The following is an 8052-nucleotide window of genomic DNA, read 5'->3' as shown; positions in this document are numbered from 1 at the left end:
GGGGAGCTCGCCGAGCCGCGGGCCCCGAGCGCAGGCGGCGGCGCACGGACGGTCAGGCCCCGCGGACAGGCTCCGCTCGGGCCCCGCCGAGGGCGCGCAGCTGCTCCCCTCCGGGGCGCGGGCAGGGGCGGGCGGGGGCGCCGAGCCCGGGAGACTCCGCGCCTTCTTGGGCTGTGAACCCGGCGGAGCGGCTTGGCGGAGCTGCAGGAGGCCGCCAGGTCAGCAGCTCCCCGGAGGGGGCGAGGGGCGGGGAGGCCGCGCGGCGCCGCCGACTTGGCGAATCCCGCGGCGGGGACCCGGGAGGGCTGCGAGCTCGGCCTGGCAAAGTTCCTGTGGAAACTCCATGTTTAGAAACTCGAGCGGCGGGGCGGGAGGAGGGGAGCGCGCGGCGCGGGGGCGGCCGGCACCCGCCTTCCACGCCCGGGAGGGTCGGCCCCCCAGCCCGTGGGCAGTCTGGAGCGGGGCGAGGAGGGCCGGTCCCCGGGCCCGTTCCTTTGTGCCTGCCCCACTCTTTCCTCCACACTCGAAAGGAAATTTCTAAACCCCTTTCATTTATTGAATTCAGCAAGAGAGGAAGGCTGCCTTTTTAGGGACCCTGATATTGAGGGTAATTTCGTATTTGACACATGTAAATACTTAGTACTCTCAGGTAAGGTCAAATTATTTATCATCTTAATTTATATTTCAATAGGCCTACAATTTAGAGGCGCGAAATGCCTCCTTATGAATCATTATGGTCTATTAGGAGAAGTAATGTATAAACAGCACTATTTGGGAGGGAATCACTTATGTTGACATTTAAATGGCTCTTCAATAGTTAAAAAAAAAAGACATTCAAGTGCCTTTGATTAAATATACAATTTACAAGACCATCAGCAAAGCCATCAGGAATATAAATTCTTCCTGGGATTTTTATTTATTTATTTCCGATTTTTTTTTAAGCCTTCCAGGGCATGTCATTTAATCCCTATGGGAAAATCTACACATTTCAAGCAAAATATCATCCTCCTCTCCCTCGGTTAACGTCTTCTCAGGAACCCAGGGAAGTGCTGATTATGTGAGCAAGCACCCCAGTGGGAAGTTTGTAGATCTTTGTACCTGGGTAACAGAATCAAGACTTTCTAACGATATTGCAACTGATTTGTGAAACATGGTAGCTTCCCTGCTCGAGTGGAACCTTCCTGAAGGCCTTTGTCCATCCATCCTGGTGTTCCCACAGCACTCAGCACAGGGCCTCCTCTGGTAATTTTGTCATCCTCCTACACCTGCTACAATATCCCTGCAGAAGCTCTTCCTGGCTGCCCCCTCCCCCAACTCATGTGCTCTTTATTGAATTACCCTGTCTATTCATTCCCTTGAAGCATCTCCCATCTTCAGAATGCCCTTCCTTGACCCCACATCTCCTTCCTCGGCTCCCTATTTATCTGTTCCCCTGCACAGCTGTACTTCTCAAAGGAGCTGTCTACATCCATGGAGCATTTCCATTTTCTTACCTTGTGTACACTCTAAAAATCAGCTAGGTTTGAAGTTATTCTATGATTTGGAGATAAATGCAGCTTTGTTTGTAACAGCATAACGTTAGAAACAAGCTAAACATCCAGCAATGGCATTGATGTTGCATACGTGCAATGAAATATTCTGTAGCTATTTTAAAAATAAAGATCTGCTCTGTCTGTGTACTGATATGGAATGACCCCTAAGGTCTGTTGTTAAGCGGAAAACATAGGTGCAGAGCAAACGGATGTATATAGTATATTACGATTTGGGTATGTTACAGTTTATGTAAAAACAAAGTAGGGGAGAATGTAGACACATATTTGTAGGTGCGGTAAACATCCTGAACACTCCTGGGGAGCACCCCCTACCACCACTTTTCTTTGTACATCTGCATGCCCTCCAGTTTCATTTTCAGAAACGGGAACACTGCACAAGCTATTCTGTATCTCACCTATGAAACTTATCGATACATCTTGCAGGTCATTTTCTATCAGCACTTGGAGATGGGCCTTGTCTGTGTCAAGGTTCATGGAATTTCACTGTCTAGATACAACGTTTATCACACTCTTCACCCCACACCTCCATCCTCCCTGGCCATTCTGCAGAAAGAACTCAAGATCACCAGTCATTTCCCTGTTGCCAGGAGTGGGGGTGGGGGGGTCTCAGTCCTTCCTTGGCCTTGGAAGCACTCAACGCCCCAGACCACTCCCCCCTTAAACTGCTCTTGGCTTCCCAGATGCGGCACACACACGGTTTTCATCCTACCTGAGTCTCTTTCTGGACTCTTCTCTGTGCTCTACTGGTTGCTTGGGCCTGAATCCTCCCCTTTTCGCCCCAGTCTCATCCAGGCCGATGGCTTTAAATACCACCTACTTGCTGATGACTCCTAAATTTTTTCCCCAGTTCCAGACCCCCATATCAAACTGCAGACCTGACCTCTGCGCTTGGCAGTCTCTGTCCAGCTTAGTCATGCCAACAGCTAACATTTGCATAGTGCCGGCAGCACTCTTCTAAGCACTTGCTCTAAATTAACTGTGAATCCTTACGACTACCCTATAAGGTAGGTAGAATTATTATCCACATTTTACAGATGAGGAAACTGAGACAGAAAGGTGACAGAACATTCCCAACGTCACTCGGAAAATGGTGGCACTAGGATTCAAACACAGGCAGTCCTGTCTCCAGAGTTCATGTTCTTAGCCACTCTGCTTCACTGCCTCTAGCATGCCTAAAAGTGAATTCTCTTAAAAAAATTAATGAATCTACAAATATTTGGGGGTATTAACTAGATGCCAGGCTCTGTGGTGGGTGCTGGGGAAACAGCAGTAAGCTGGACAAACTGTCCCTTAGAAAGGGACAAGCTCTTCCCTTGCCACCTGCCCTTTGTCCCAACTCCCTTCCCTATCACAGAAAATATCTCAGCCACTCAAGCGCTTAAAGCAGAATCCTGGACAGGTCATTCTTGGCCTGTCTCTTTCATCTCCCACCTTACCTTCCTCTGGTTCACTGCAAGGCTAAAATAACATTCTACTTCCAAGTGTTCTAGCAAATAAGCCCACTTCTTCCCGTTGTCCCACATCCACCTTAGGCCAGGCCACCATCTTCTCTTGCCTGGATTAGCATACAGAATTATTATTCCAGCTGGTCTCTGTGCTGCCACTGTCACCTCCCTCCAACCCATCCTCCACATGGCAGCTAGAAGGGTCTTTTGAAAACATGTCACATGTCACTACCCCACTAGTTCCCACTGCACTTGGAACAAAACCCAAACTCCTTAACAAGGCTTACAATCCCTGCCACGTCGTAGCTTGCCACTGTCTATCTCACCCTCTGAGGACCAGCACACAGGCCTGTTGTCAGCTCCTTAATAGGCTCTGAGTGTTTCTCCCTGGGCTGTCATCTCTCCAACAAGACTGTACACTCTGTAAGGACAGAGCGCATCATCACCATCTACTAAGTTTGCATCGATGTCCAGCAATGAGCACATATAAACGTAATGTTCTCATAATGTTGTTCGCAGCTGCATCTCATGGTGCCTAGCATGGTACCTGGCCTGTATAGATGCTAAAAAAAAATTTGATAAACAATCAGCGAATGACAGAATGCTTAATACCTTTTTGCTAACTGATTCTATATCCTATATCATGGCCAGAGAAGAAACCAAGTTCAAGAAAGCAAGACAACTGTAGGCGTGTGCTTCTGGAAAAGGGGATGCTGGGCGGGCAGGGAGTGGCTCTGTCGTTCTGGTGAGGATTGAGGCAGAAGAAATTTGGAAAGTGAAGCATGAAGCCGGAGGTGCCATTATGGTCTGGGGAGGTCCAGGGGAGGCCCATGGGAGTGTGGGGTGCGTGGCTACAGGTCCGTGTCAGAGGAGCCGAGGTTTCTGGGTGTGCACAATTGTGCGGAGGCCTTGGACGTCCTATCCTTGCTAAGTGCTGCAGAATGTCATCCCCGGGAGATGAGAGAGGGACATCCTAGCCGAGAGCAAGACAGAGCCCAAACCAGAACTCCTTAGAGTCCTTTGCCTCTTGCCAACCATTTGGCGGCAAAAGATGGAAGCTGTTTTGCTTCTTGAGACCCTCAGAAACCAGAAGAGTGGGTTCTGGTTACACTTGATCTTGGGCAGTTGGAGTTCTCTCAATTCTATGCCCTTTGACTTCTAACAGTAACTGTGCCGCTACAATGCATTTGATAGCAAAGCAAGTGAGGATGACAAATCCCTACATGATAAAAATAGCTACTGTTTATTAAGGACCTTCACTCTTTTCAGTTACTGTATTAGGTACATTTCCAAGTTACCTCACGTAAGCCCCAAAATAACCCTATGGGTTAAGTATCACGATTCACATTTTATAGTTAAGGAAACTAAAGCTCTTACAATTGCCCCCAAAATACATAGCTAATCCAGCCACGGGGCTTCTACCTGACCCCAAACCTGGGCGCTTTCCAGTAGAGTCTATTGCTTGCCTCCCACACGCATGCACTGTTCCCTCACACCTTAAACTATTTCTGGGATTCGATCCTATACAGCTCTCCAATCGTGTCCTTCTGGGGTCGTCCTGGCAACTCACCAACTGCAGTAAATATCGCGAAAGGAGTTTGTCTCTTTCTGGGATCAGCAGGTCTCAGCTGATCCGTTACGTTCACCATGGGAATCTAAGAATTTATCATCTGAGTGAAGAGTTGCCTTCCTCCCAGGTAAGCTCTGAAAAAGTGTAGGGCCAAGTTCAAGGGAAAGACTTCCTCCCCAGAACAAGTGGATTATAAACACCTTGGAATCTTATACTTCTGGGCAACATTTTTTCCTACTTTGAGCTTCCATAAAGATGACTCTGCTCTTACCATGGGGAGAGCTGGCGCAGGGAAGGGATCATAAAGGAAGAAGCCACCACACAGCCCTTCTGAAGCTGGACAGCTCTAGAGATTTGGGGCTAGGAGTCATTAGCTTTTTTCAACTTTTAGAAGAATAGCTAGGATTTAGTAAGAGCTTACTCTCAGTCAGGCACAATTCTAAACACTTTATATGCATTAATAATTTTATTTCATAGAGAAAGCTACCCTATAATAAAGGTACTATTATTTCCCCATTTCACAGATGAGGAAACTGAGGCTTAGAGGATAATTAGCGTGCCCGCTTGCCTGGACACTCATTGCCTGATTCCTAGAGCCCCAACTTTTATCCGCGCTGTCTTTCGGACTTTCCTGGCACCTGTGGTCAGCTTCATTACTCTGCCAATTCCACCGGCTCATCATAATTGGGTGCTTTATTGGGATCTGAAGGAAATGGTCTTCACTGCATCCTGGCATGCAAACGATGTCCCCGGAGGACATGACAGCACAGACTGTGTCCAGCAGGTCCCTCTGAGATGCCTCTTCTCCTCTGTAGCTTTCCAAGATGAGGCCCGTTCAGGGCGAGCAACAGCTCTGGTAGGATCCCTGTGACAGAGTGCGGAGAGCCCAGCCCTGCTCTCTTGGACAAACCACACTAGCCAGTGGGCGGATGTCCTCGCCCTTTCAGTGTCAGTGGCTGCGCGGGGACCTTCCTGACCTGCTTGCTGGCAGAGGGAGCGAGGAGGAGGGAAGATCAATCTCCAAGATAATTTAGGTTCTGTCTTTCCTCGAACCAGCCTCTGTCCTCTGCTCTAGGTCTGACGACTATGATTAATGCACCAGCGAGTATTTCCTCTCCTCGGCCTCTTCCTTGCTTTGGGGTTTATTTTACAGCCGTTGCCAGAGTTTCTCCTCAGAAGAGAGTAAATACTCAGAGACTGGAGCACAGCCCTCGGTGTTACTCAGAAAGCGTCACAGGCGGCAGGTGGCACTGGGCCATTCCTGGAGTCGGTGATGTGACTTAGGGGGTATGATTAGCATTCAGTGGTAACCTACCCCCTCCACCAGTGGAAGCCTAATCTTTTAATTATTCTGAAAATACCAAAACTAAGGATGGCAGGCGAGGCAATTAATAGGATCATATGGTCTGTTCCTCATTTGTAATTATATATTATTATTTTTCTCCCTACTTTGTTCCAGTAATGATTTAAGGCTGCTTCCAAAGATACACAAAACCCAGCAAAGATAAATAGAAGTGGGACATGAGTTATAATGTCATGCCTGCTCACACACCTTTGCCCCAGTCCACATAGGAGGACTGAATTTATAACGCCTTTCAAAAATGAGGTAATTCTGCCCTTTTAGTGGTAACACTAGGCTCTTTGTAAAGTGAGGGAGCGGTCCACAGAAATGGAAAGAATGGTGGAGGGGACAAGAGATCCGGTTTCTAACGCTGGCTCCCTCGGTGTGTGACCTTGGGCAAGTCACTCACCCTCTCTGGACTTTGAATTCTGAAATTCTCAAAGGCCTCTGCCAATCTCTGAGGACTCCTCCTCCCTCGCAACCCCTTCTCCCTCCCTTCCCCACCCGCCAGCATGCAGGCGTAAGCCAGCACTGCCCATCTGGCATGGGGCTCCCTAGGAATTACTGTTTGAGAAATGGGTTCCCAAGAAGTGCGCGCCCTCTCTCGCTCTCGCTCTCTGTCTCTGTCTCTCTGTCTCTCTCTCTCTCTCACACACACCCACACTGAAAAATCTTCCCAGACACTGGGACAATGGAACTTGAATTGTCTCTTCCCCCAAGGCAAGGACCCCCTTCAACCTTTAGCTAAAGAGAGACTTCCTGAAGGGTGGCGGGGTAGCATGGAGGATATCCTTTGGGGAGGCAAGAAGTCACGCCCCTCCAGACCTCTCTCTCCCTCCCTCAGTGAGCTACTTTCCTTCCTCCTCTTGCAGTTCAAGACCCTCTTAGAACCCGGCCAACTCTCTAGATCCAGTCTCATCTCCCCTGCATTCCCTTCGCACCACAACTTCCCCTTTTTGATCCCTGGCGGCACCCAGCACACTGCTTAGCATATCATTTTCTGCCTCTACTAGGGCTTCTCCAAGTTTTTCTCGAAGGATTCCACCGGCCAGACAGGGCTCTGGAAGCTCAGCCCTCAAGACTTGCCGCACGTGGGAGGCTGCTGGGAGACCGTTTTGAAAATGCAAGCACACACAGCAACAAGGACGCATCCCACAAATGAAACGTTCCGCAAAAGAAGTCTGCCTCAAACGACTGTGCACAATAGTGTTCCATTTACATCAAGTTTTAAAGGGGGCCAAGCCAATCGAAGGTGTCAGAAGCCAGTGTAGGGGCTACGTGGAGGAAGGGGGACAATGGAGAGGGGCATACCCCTTGGGAGGGGGCGCAAGGGGGACTTCTGGGGGGCTGGGCATACTCTGCACCTTGATTTGGATGCTGGCTACACGGGTGTGCTCAGCTTGTAAAAATTCATCAAGCTGTACATTTAGGATTTATACACCTTTCTGTCTGCGTGCTGCACGTCGATAAAATGTTAACAAAATAAAAAATACAATAAATTAAAAAATACATAAACAGACTGGGGAAGAGTAAGGCTTATAGCCGCTCTCGAGCTCTGGACAGGAGACCTGGCTGCAGGAGAGGGGACCACTCGGGGCGCGAGGGGAGGGCAGTGAGGTTGTTCTAGAGACAGCCAGGAAGCACAGTTTAAAACCACGTGAACAGAAGCAAACTTTCTGCTCCATAAGAGAGTGACGCGCGGGCCACATGCGCCATCTTCACCCTGAGGGTTCACAGTGCCGCTTCGCAGCCGCCCTGCCCACAGCCCAGGACTCCCGAGGGAGAGGGGAAGGTAGGCAGCATCAGCAGATAGCCAGGCTCCCCATCCTGTCTTCCCTCTCTCTTCCTCTCCTCTGCAGGAACTTCCTTCCACTCCAGCCAAAGTGGACTGTTGGCCATCCCTGACACAGGCCCAGCCTTTCTCCAATTGTGCGCGCACGTTCCCCTCCAGGAACTCCTTTCACCCTTCCTTCCTCTAGCCTTGCTTCTTCTCCCTGGTCCCCCCATCCAGCTGGTCATAACATGCAGTTCTGCAGAAAATTCAGTTCGGGAACCTGGAAGTCGCCTTTGACCTCTCTGACGGCCTAACTCCTCCCCAAATCCTCTATGCAGCTCTAGGAATCACACATCCCCTCTGTATCC

At 49.6% G+C, this 8052-nt stretch overlaps 1 protein-coding gene and 1 long non-coding RNA gene across 4 annotated transcripts in view; one reads left to right on the top strand and one right to left on the bottom strand.

Annotated features, from left to right (window-relative positions):
- The window catches only part of BCOR (BCL6 corepressor), a 114957-nt gene that overhangs the window by 56416 nt on the left and 50489 nt on the right, over positions 1–8052 (bottom strand). The window lies entirely within an intron of this gene.
- On the top strand, positions 22–7429 carry LOC124245555 (uncharacterized). Its single transcript, XR_006890275.1, has 3 exons — positions 22–218; positions 4528–4695; positions 6924–7429. It is a non-coding gene; the product is annotated as an uncharacterized LOC124245555 (long non-coding RNA).

This window comes from Equus quagga, chromosome 10, assembly GCF_021613505.1.
Source record: "Equus quagga isolate Etosha38 chromosome 10, UCLA_HA_Equagga_1.0, whole genome shotgun sequence".
NCBI classification, from domain to species: Eukaryota; Metazoa; Chordata; class Mammalia; order Perissodactyla; family Equidae; genus Equus; species Equus quagga.
This window is presented reverse-complemented; position numbering and strand designations above follow the sequence as displayed.